Source organism: Parasteatoda tepidariorum, chromosome 1 (genome assembly GCF_043381705.1).
Source record: "Parasteatoda tepidariorum isolate YZ-2023 chromosome 1, CAS_Ptep_4.0, whole genome shotgun sequence".
Taxonomy (NCBI): Eukaryota; Metazoa; Arthropoda; class Arachnida; order Araneae; family Theridiidae; genus Parasteatoda; species Parasteatoda tepidariorum.
This window is the reverse complement of record NC_092204.1, coordinates 45544557-45556824: the sequence shown is the minus strand read 5'-3', so window position 1 is coordinate 45556824 and position 12268 is coordinate 45544557. Positions and strand designations below refer to the sequence as shown.

Sequence of the window (12268 nt, the reverse complement as noted above, 5' to 3'; positions counted from 1 at the left end):
CGTACTGTGGGAAAGTTTCACTTATTTCAAAAAAAATATTTTAGTGGTTAATGGGGACAGCAAGCCTAATTGTGGAGATTTTAGCGTTAGATTTTCTGTCATGAACGCCAAAGTGTTATTTAGAATACAAATAAATTTCGATTGAAGAAAAATAATTGCAATAGCATCACACGAGCTATTGGTTTTAGATAACTAAATTGAATATATAGTAAGAAGTAACTTATGCAAAACAAATATCGAAAACGTAGTTGCAAAAAATAATCAAGCCATTAAAATAATTAAATAAAAGAAATAATTACACAAGAACAACTACACAATAAAAACTGTGATGAATATCTCTCCAAATATGATGTTGAACACAAAAAATTGAGAGAAGAAAAATTTAATCGGGGTTAACACCAAATCGAACGTTCATATACGAAAGGGTGTAATTTAAATTTGAACACTTAAAATTCTATAATCTTACACCAAACTTTCACGCTTTTACACCATACGAGAAATATTTTCAATTTCGAAAACATCAAGGTTGGTACTTGGCGAGCTTTGACTGTCAAAAAACGTCAAGTAGAATATATCACGATTAGTTTGTTTACAATCGGGAATAAGCTGGCAAGAGTTTCTTGTAAATTTCAACGCTGATATTCATCAACTGAAACAAAACTTCACCGCTAATTATATGTATGTATGTTTTTAAGTGCGCAATAAGTATAATTAAATTCCGACAGACTGCTTCAAGCCTGATAAGTATAAAGGATAGAACACCTATCTCAAAAGAAGTCAGGTTCAAACCCTTGGGATTGACTTCGTTTCTGTATTATGCTGTCACTGCCACATGGTCAACTGGGAATTCCTTTATATTTTGAATGATATTTTAAGCTACCACGCATGCATGTATCTTACGTAAGTCGTACACTCTTAAATAAATAAGTACAACTTAGAAGCATAATACGTTCTGATTTGCTATAAGATTAAGGAGTTAAAATGAATCATGCTTCTGCCTAAATCGAATCATAGTATTGCGTAAACAAATTTTGGAAGTACAATACTCTCAATTCAGCATCAAATTAAAATTAACGGTATTATAGCTCAAAACACTCGAATATTTTAGACAATGTATGATTTAGTACTGGGTTGTTCCGAAAGTAATTAATTTTATATTTTAACAGCTGATAAAACAAGGCTTGCTTATGAAAAAGTTTTATTGATTCTATGGAGTAGTTTTTGGTAGGTGCCCTTTGAAATATGGAAAGTGAAAGACTGCATTCTCCCCATAGTTTACTTTTTGACTACTGAGAAAGTGAAAATGCCGCTCAAGCAAGAAAGAAATTATCCGATTTGTATGAAGAAGATATATTGGCAGAACGCCAGTACCAAAACTGGTCTGTAACATTTTGAACTGGCAAATTTTAATGTTGAAGATGCACCATGTTTCGGAAGGCCATTTAAATCTGATGAAGACACAGTAAAGATGTTAATAGATGCAAACTGTCGAATAAAAGCTCGTGAGATTGCTGAGAAATTAAATTTATTGGCATATGGGTTTCTCGTTTTCTTACGGATAGGAATTTGTGCCATTGCGTTAACTTCTTTGATTTACTTCTGAAACGTCAAGAAAATTATCCATTTTTGAGACGAATCATCACTGGGGAGGTGGGCGAGAAATGAGTTGCATTGTTCACAACATAGTTTCGATTTCTACTAAATTCTTTGGTAGGTAAAACTTCTACTTTAAATGAGGGCGGCAAAAATCATCTGGATCAGTTTTTTACCAGTAAAGAACAAAAATTTTATAAGCTTGAATCAAGCTATTGCTAGAAAGATGGCAGAAGGTATTGCACAAGAATGGACAATATATTTATTCACTTTAAGAAAATCGTCTTTCAATTTCATGAAAGAAAAAACGAAATTGCTTTTCGATCGACTCAATAGAAAAGCTTCAGTGACTAAAATAAATAAAAAAAAAAAAAAAAATCTAAAANAAACGGCAAGTAGAATATATCACAATTAGTTTGTTTACAATCGGGAATAAGCAGGCAAGAGTTTCTTGTAAATTTCAACGCTGATATTCATCAACTGAAACAAAACTTCACCGCTAATTATATGTATGTATGTTTTTAAGTGCGCAATAAGTATAATTAAATTCCGACAGACTGCTTCAAGCCTGATAAGTATAAAGGATAGAACACCTATCTCAAAAGAAGTCAGGTTCAAACCCTTGGGATTGACTTCGTTTCTGTATTATGCTGTCACTGCCACATGGTCAACTGGGAATTCCTTTATATTTTGAATGATATTTAAAGCTACCACGCATGCATGTATCTTACGTAAGTCGTACACTCTTAAATAAATAAGTGCAACTTAGAAGCATAATACGTTCTGATTTGCTATAAGATTAAGGAGTTAAAATGAAGCATGCTTCTGCCCAAATCGAATCATAGTATTGTGTAATCAAATTTTGGAAGTACAATACACTCAATTCAGCATCAAATTAAAGTCAAATATGGAAAGGCTCAGTTTACTTTTTTACTACTGAGAAGGTGAAAATGTCGTTCGAGCAAGAAAGAAATTATCCGATTTGTATGAAGAAGATATATTGGCAGAACGCCAGTACCAAAACTGGTCTGTAACATTTTGAACTGGCAAATTTTAATGTTGAAGATGCACCATGTTTCGGAAGGCCATTTAAATCTGATGAAGACACAGTAAAGATGTTAATAGATGCAAACTGTCGAATAAAAGCTCGTGAGATTGCTGAGAAATTAAATTTATTGGCATATGGGTTTCTCGTTTTCTTACGGATAGGAATTTGTGCCATTGCTATAGCATTGTCTACAACAAAGTTTCGATTTCTACATAATTCCTTGGTCGGTAAAACTTTTACTTTAAGGGCGGCAAAAATCACCTGGATCAGTTTTTTATCAGTAAAGAACAAAACTTTTATAAGCTTGAATTAAGCTATTGCCAGAAAAATGGCAGAAGGTATTGCACCAGAATGGACAATACAATATTTATTCAGTTTAAGAAAACCGTCTTTCAATTTCATGAAAGAAAAAACGAAATTGCTTTTCGAACGACTCAATAGAAAAGCTTCAGTGACTAAAATAAATAAAAACAAACAAAAATACAACCTCTTTTCCACCGTTGGTTTGGCAGTTACAGTCAAGGAATGCCATTGAAAAGCTTTTATTTTAATACAAATAGCGTCTTTATTCCTAATGATACTCACGAGAAACAATTCGTGAGTATTCCTTATCATGTGATAGCATTCTGACACATCTAATTAAATAGCTTACAATATATAATCAATAAATTCATCCAACACAACGGCATAAAAAGAAAACTATTAAGACGCCCAGCAACTACAGCCACTTATTTTTGTATCCCCCATTAAAAAAATATTAGGTTCTTTAATTCAGTCAACACGTGCGCGCCTGCAAAACCCGATGATGTGTCTGAAATGATTCATTCATTAAACGCAATCACATCGCCCTTCCTAATTCCCAACAGATTCCTCTCGTCATTATAATTATTACCACGAAGGTAAAGTTGGCAGAAATGCGATTTTCAGCAGCATCGTATCATCAGAGACTTTGGAAGGATGGTGTGCAAAAGTAATTGGCCAGATTAAGTGCTTCAGGCTAAGAGAATCTCCATTTTTCGTAACTCTAATTATTTTCAAAAGTATGCAGCCCAAGGGATGTGCTGATGTAAGATGGTAAAGAGAGTTTAAATTCGAAACTAAGAGAGTTAAACAAGAATACTTAGAAAGGACTTTATGAGTGTTAAAATCGACAGCTTTGCCCCACCTTTATACCATTTATTTTTTAAATCAATTCGTAAAAAATTTTCGGAATTTATAGACTATAAATTGCAATTTTTGAAATAACCGTAAAAATAGATGAGGTCATTTTTGACAATTTTGAAGTTCTTTCCAACGCGCTACCGTCTGATTATCCTTAATAAAAAAATAATTAAAAAAAATTTAAAAAAACATCAAACCACATATTTTTGTTCGTTAGAAAGAATATCAAATGAATAGTCAACAACGTTATCCATCGATGGAAACTTTATTTTTAAAAGCATTTAATAGCGGAATATAGCTAAAAATCAGATACAGAGCGTCAACTTTTTTTACGAAACCATTTTAGATACAGAGCATCAACTATTTTTTTAACGAAACCGTTCATCTGGTGTTAGCAATAAATTATAAGCATGCTACACATTTGTCAAAGGAAGAAAAAGAATTCATTTAACGTAAACAGCGCCAACACAGAAAGTTTTATAACACTATATTATTTGATGAATTGTATGCTATGCTTTGATGGTATTTAACGCCAAGTAAACCAAATAATTTGGCATATAACCAAAAAGCAAAGTGGTATCTCAACATTTTAACATCAATCTTTAACTACAAACGACACGACAGAACAATAAATATGTATCAAGTTCAGAAATAATAAGAAAAAAATAGTAATAGATACATTTATAATTATTTTCAAATGTGTTTGACTGATTTACAAAACAAATCTTTGAACTTGTCAGATCAAATCGTAATTCATTCATCAAAATTATTGTTTAGCTTTATCCGTTTAAAAACATCAAAACTACTTGATAATATAGGAAAACTATAACTTTCCTGGTGCAGCAAAGGAATTATAAACGTAATTTATCTAACAGTAATAATTTTTGATATCAGTAAGAATCAAAATTTTAATAAATTGTATTTTCACTAAATTTAAGTATTTCTATTAAAAAAACAAGCGTCGTTTAATCTCTAAGATAAAAGCTGCTTTTAACAATCACTATTAAAACTCCTATCAGAAAATTAATTTTTGGTAAAAGAAATGGGACAAAAGAACAGGTATTATTAGATACTGGAAGAACTGGTAACATTATAATGTAAGGTTTCTGTAGAGAGAGGGGGGTGGAGAAAAGATTTAATTAAGTTTCTCCTAAATTACTAGTCTACCTCAGAAATTCCATATAAAATTACTTTTATAATTACACAGGAACTTTACAAATTAAAATAATACATTTACAGAAATATATGGAAGAATTCTCATTTCCTTTGTAAGATGCAACCTTTAATAGAAATAAAATCCGTAACCTTTTGACACAAATACAGTAAAATTAAAATTTAAAAAAGAAATAGGTGGCGAAAAACCATTGTTTCAGTACTATATTTAGAATAAAAGAAAAAACGCCAAAGAATAGGTAATTTAAGATATTCGACGTAAAGGAGAAGGACGTATTATTAAAATCACAACATGTCAAGAAAATTTCCATACGCATTCCAAACAGATGGTTCTTACTCGACGTTTTAACATACAATGCTCTTCATCTGAACTTTTATATTTTTTTATTTATTTTTTAAAGCACTATATGACGCATTGGGAAAACTGATACACAATTGCGCCATAAATTTACCTCTCTTAAAAAAAAAAAAAAAGCACGGGTCTACAGAGATACTGTTAATCGATAACGAAACTGTAAACGTCAACGATTGCCTATATAATAACGCGAAAAGATAGAAAAACAAATAGTTGGGTTTGCAACCCTTTGAATACTGTATTCCCACGTTTGCTTGATACCGTTTTTTTAAAGGGGGGAATTGAATTTTTTAAAAAAATAATAATAATAAAGATAATCGCTAGGGGCAAAGAAAGAGTCAGGGAACAGTAACGGACACGTGCCAAATAGACTTAGAGAACAAAGGATTTAAAGGACAAAGAAAGGATCATGATCATACGTGAGTTTTTGATGGATCGGCAGATTTTTCATGACTCATATAATAATATAAGTTCTCTTTATAGCAAAAAATAGCAAAATGTATATAAAAATACGATATCATATTCATAAAACTATTCACAAAAGATTAAAATTAGCGAAGTATATAATATCAACAGAATACTGACAGTATTAACTCATTGCCACGATAGTAAATAGATGTGCTTTTCACTGCAAAAATTGATGCAGCCCATATAACAAAATGTGGAAAAATACGGTGCATTTATTATATACATAATTTTTTTAAAAAATTTCCTAATAGAATATAAAAAATTGTGTCGTTTAGAGTTGTCCATCCTTATTATTTGATATAGTTATAATCAATGTAATTAAGCTATGACCGTACCAAGTGCTTTGACATTTAAATTTAGTGGAGCTAATCGATTGATTCGATGAAAGGCTCATATATTTCTGACACTTAAATGTTATTAATTGATTTTAACTATTCTAAAATATTAGACAAAAAAAAATTAGGAAACTGGATTCTCCAAATTTAAAAACATATTTTAAACTACTATTAACATTTAATTAACCACATAGTAGGTGATAAATCCATGTGGAAAAAACGAGAAAGACTAAGATTGCGAAATGCATTAAAAAAAGAAATAAAAAAGGAACGGAAAATAAATGATGGTCTATACAAGATTTAAGAAAAACTGCATGCGTTGATGTTCAATGCAATTTTTTCCCCTTCCATCCAATCCCTTCCAAAAAGAAAAAGAAAATGGAATAAAAAATATAAAAAAAAGTCGAAGAAATAGCTGTGTGGCTGATATATTTATATGGAAGTTCGGGAGGATAAAATTAATTATTCACAGCCTTGCTTCTGCAGTAGCTAGACATGGGTTGGAAAGTGGAGTATAAATCACACAATCGGGGGTGGATGGAATGAAAAGATTCCAAAACTGCCTTTGTACCTGCTTACTTATATCCTTCTTCGGCAAAGATGGTCTTTCGGCATTTCTTACTTGCCTTGATGAGTGGCGTCAAGAGATGAAAAATGGAATCCTTCAAGAGTTAGAGATTAGAAAAATTGCACAGCCAAGTTATTACCAGGGAGGAAGTTTAAAGAATGGAAGGTTGAAAAAAGGCCCCTCCAGCCAGAGTGAAATGTATTTAGTAATTTATTTTACCAAACATTGAAAGCGCTGCAGAGGATCCAGTCAATACGATTTTTATGAAATGAAAAATTACATTATGGACGACTTAAATATATAAGTGAAAAATTCCTTAACGTGAAATATATATATACAATAAACTAATAAAAACTGACAAATCCAGTTTTCACCATTATGAGGTAGTGATGCTTCATCACACTTGCGCCGAATCCTTTTATCTCAGTATTGTAGTTTATTATTCGAAATGAATCTTGTAAACGAACGAGTTCTGTTATTTTAGTTTTGGTTCTCTTAACCTCGGTGGCATTTCAAACTTTAAATTGATCGAGTGAATTAAAGGCTGAAATGCCACCACGGTTAAGAGAACCAAAACTAAAACTAAAGATTTTCAATGCGAACAATAAATTGCAAAACTGAGTTAAAGCAGTTAAAATTATACGATTCGGGGCAAGTGTGAAGCAGCAACACAGAGGTGGGTTATAATAATATATGGCAGGACTGTCCAACTGCAAAGTGCCCACGGACCAGAATTCCGGTCACTAATCACCTGGCGGACCGCAGTTTGAAAAAGTTGAACAATAACCTCTTACCTCTTATACAATAACAATTAATAGTTTAATTATTAATTATAAAACAATGGAACAGAAGGATTATAAAACAATTTGCATACATTTTAATGGGAAAACAGAGACCGATCAGCCTGAATAAGAAGTTGGCAGGCCACACAATATGTGTTGGCGGGGGCTGCCAGTTGGACAGCCCTGATATATGATCACGATTTTTAAAACAAAATAACTAGTCCACTTACTAATAGTACAATGCACTAATGTTGGATAAAAGCACAACTAATCCAACAAAGCTACTAATCTGAGAGAAATGAATGGTCAAAAATCCAAAATTTAGACATATTGAACCAATGCAGGACAACAAAATTTGAGCCAACCATCTGACATTTTTATCGATACTCTGCAGGATCATTCTCATAATTCAAAATTGGACTGTGGCACCCGTGATGCCAAATAAAACTTAGAATTACAAGTAGGTTTAGTTCGATGTAATTAAGAATAAGGAAAGCAAAATTTGTTTGAAATTATCCAGAAGATACAAGAAAAATCTAAAGAAAAAAATCTCAAATTTAAGCCGAATTTAAAGTTTATATTGCACAAAGAAATTACAATTGGTGGTCGTTTATAAACAAAAATATTTTGTTTGTCACCAATGTCAAATAAAACCTAGAATTATAAGTAGGTTTGGTTCCCTGACTCTGAAAATAGTAAGGCAAAATTTACGTTTGCAATCATCAAGAAGAAATAAAAATTAACCAAAAGAAAAAAAATACTTACAATTCAAACTGAATTTAAAATGTATATATATCGCACATGAAATCGATTGGCAAGCTTACAATTAAGTGGCTAAGGTGGTAAATTTAAGTTGTCGTTAATCAACTTTTTCTTAGGTCAAAAATTATCTGCACATTATTACAGTACCCTGCAGCACTCGCTGCCAAATTGCTTAGCTTCTGCAACCGAGTAACTAATCTAAATAAAATCAAAGCAGAGCCTCGAAAGTATAAACTAGATTTAAGATTCAGATAATTCGAAATTACACAATAATTTAACTAAACTTAAAAGTATCTCTAGCAGATTGTAGAAACTTAGAAAAATTGGAACACTATTTATACCTTGCATAACAACTACAAATAATACAAGGGGATAAAAACAACATGTTCCAAGAATTTACAAACAAGAAACTCTTATCAGAAAGCGTTAAATCTTTTATGTATTTAATTGGTCGCTAAAAGCAACGTTTCCTCCATGTTTCAGGTAGAGATAGTCTCAAGGTTTACATTCTCGAGAAGAGTAAATTACAACATGCAGGCATTGTTATTTTTGGCGAGAATGGGGGAGGGAATAAGTGGTGTCGGTCGTAATGGACCCTAATCAATTACGCCAATTTGACTTTTTTACGACACTTTGAAACCCCTTTTCAAGGTAATTTCTTTCAACAATATGGTACTTAACACGGGCTCTTTGCTATTATTCTTTGGCTTGAACTCATTATTTTAAAAACAGTAGTATTTCAATTAGGCAGCATCGTCTCTCTGAGTTAACTTAAGTGTAACGGAATGTTTTTCTTACAAATAGGCGTTATTCGGATGTCTCATAATTACGATGAATAAATCATACTCAACAATCAGGGGAGAAAAAAAATAATCCTAGCTTATTTTTTTACGCAATTACGTGCTATTTTAACTTTTATGGCAGAGCTATTGTTTAGAGGGAACAAAAAATGCTTAATTTTAGAAAAAAATAATTTTACTTACAGAGAAAAGAATATAAAACAGTGAAATATATTACTAATTCCTACAATTCTTTAATTTAAAAATTAAATGTGTATTCAAAATGGATTTTTTAAACATGATAAATCGGATAATCAGAACCAAATTTTTCCCTTGTTTTTTATGGTCATGGTTCAACTTCCAAATTATTAAAAATTTCAAAGAAGAATATTATTTTTTGAATCCTAGGGAACTTAAAAACAATTCGTTTCCAACTTAATAATTTTTTATAACATAGAAAATATAAAAAAAATAATTGTTTTTCAATGTAAAAATTTATAAAATTTTTAATGGTAACTAAGCAATAAAAGGACACTAAAATGTTACTGAGTTTATTTTACTTTAAATAAGATCCTATAATTTAGACACATTAAATACGTAATTTAAAGTAATTACTGTAGACCTAGACAATACTTCAACAACAGTTGGTATTTTTTAATTTTATTAACAATTTATATATATTATATGCAAGGAAAAAAGTACCTCTCTTTAGCAAATACCAATGACTCTTTTTTTTTTTTTTTATGTTTTAAAACGAAACGACTCCATATAAAATGACATAACTATAGATGAAGACAGAGATTTCACAAAATATTCTCTTCACATATCCTTTCCAAAAGATAACATATCAATGCGCAAAAAGCGCATTAAGAGCTGACACTAACCAACAACTTGTTATTTTTGCACTTGTCAACACGCTAACAAGCCAAACAACGATTGGCCATTAAGCAAGCCCATTAATCACTAATTCATTTTTTTTCTTCCTTTCCCAGTGAAAACGGCCAAAATGACAAACATAGCTTTATCATTAACAGACTGACTGATGCGCAAGCCAATAAAAAAAAAGAAAGACCAACAATTGATATTCCGGTCGCAAAATGGACTCGTCTCCAAAAACTAAAATAAAGATTAACTTGGCGACATTTTTATCACAGCAGATTGGACTATTGAAAAGATAAATGCTGGAAGTATCCTCCTTGATATCCGCCACACAGAAATAATGTTCTCATACTGATAGTGGGGTTGAAAATAAATAGCTTTTAATTCACCGCTTTCATTGAGATAAATCGATTCATTCCGAGAAATAATCGGCATTTAATTCCAAGATTAATACAGCGGTACAATACAGGAGAGAGAAACATGCATAATTTCTGGTCTATACATCAATTGTAATGTTTAATGTTATTGTTGAAAATGAGGGAAATACTTGTTTGTTCTGCAATTTTCCAAGGAATTGACTAATTTATGCGTTTTTTTGCCTGGCTTTCCAATGTTTTTTTTTTTGAAGGGGGGAAAAAACAGAATATATTCTAGGATAAACCAAAATATAACTTTTCTTTTCGTGTTTTAGAATGGTAAAAGAAAAATCGAAAAATTACATATATTGTGTAATGGACAAGTACACATTTTCGTCTCTCGATTTTCCAGTGTTAAAATTAAAACAGAAAACAAAAAATAAATAAATAAATAGAATGGAAAAAAAAAACTACCGATATTTTGTGATTTACTAAAATTTATGCTACTTCTTTCTTTTTATTATTTTTGATGTTAAATAAAATTGATAAAACTTTCTATATTTTGTATTCTGATTTTTCGTTTTTCCGATGTTAAAAAGAAAAGTGGAAAAAAAAAGCTACCTATGTTTTTTGATGATTTAAAACTTTTTCAAATTATAAATATGACAAAAGAGGCATTTCTTTGAGATGTTAGAACTACGGTAAAAATAATTTATTTATTTTTGGTTCGAAAAAGTGCAAAATATGCAATGGATAGCCAATATTAGGTTTTTAGCTGAAAATTTTTTTTTATCATTTCGGGCAATATTTAATATTAATAACTAAAATCTTATGTTGTGTATTTCAAAGTGAATACCCGTTTTTTAAAAGGCGAAAAATAATCAAATACATTAGAGGAATGGAGTTATTAACAACCTAAAAAATATTGAGATCAAACATAATAACTGATATTACAGTGTTAAAAAAGAAAGAATTTCTTTTTCTTTACACATTGGGCTGATACATAACTCAAATATATTTAAATATAATAATGCTTAACAGTAAAAAAAGTAAATACAAAAACGGAATGAAACGCTCTGAAATTTAACACAAAATAGATCATTAAAACCTAACACAAAGCTACTTTTTTCATCACAAAACTCATGCAAAATTTTTTAAACAGATAAATGAATTGCCTTTTCTCCTTTTTATAACCGGCATATCAATTTGCATGAAATGTGAAACCACCTTACATCCCCCTTTAAGAAAAAAGAAAAGGAAACGAGAAGGGGAAGGATCAAAAGAATGAAATTAAGAAATTTTTCTTTCTCCCTATTATTACAGGGAAAGAAAATCTAACTCCAGAAGAGAGGAGAATTTAAAGATGATGCGATGCCTTAGCGTGCTCACAGCATATGAAATCAGTTTCTTACCTCTTACTCATCAGAAAATTTTTCCCTTAGCGTGATTTTGATCTAATGAAATTTAGAAGAGTAAAGGCGAGGAAGGAAACCCCCCTTCCTGTTTCTGTCACCCACAAAACGCAATGGTGTGAAGATGCATTAACCATCGATCGAAATTACGATGCACTAAAAAGACTTCAATTTTTATGTAATAATACTGAATGCTAATAAAATTTATTCTTGTGGCAAAGACCTTCCATTACATATTGGGTAAAATAGCCAAAAAGTAATAACTGAAATATTTTTACAGCTATTAAATTATTTTAAGGCTAATAATTGGTACTTGCAACTCCAGAAGCAGAACGCGTGATTAGGATTAACCGTGTGATTTTAATGGTTGTGCTTGGCGAGTTAACGTAAAAACAATTAAGACTCACATTATCATCATGCTGAATCAATTTTTGGATCAGATTTAATTGGATACATGTCAGCAATGACCGGGAGAGCTAGATTAAGGTCACCAGGTTTCGAGCTTTAGCCATGAGAGCTATATTAAGTTCCTGGTTGTGTGTGTGGTCACTCCTGTGTTGCTATTAGCAGTCGAGTGTGTGCAGAAACCAGTTGTGT

At 31.1% G+C, this 12268-nt stretch overlaps 1 protein-coding gene across 1 annotated transcript in view; it reads right to left on the bottom strand.

The window, feature by feature from the left end:
- The window catches only part of LOC107446074 (division abnormally delayed protein), a 161551-nt gene that overhangs the window by 104269 nt on the left and 45014 nt on the right, over window positions 1–12268 (bottom strand). The window lies entirely within an intron of this gene.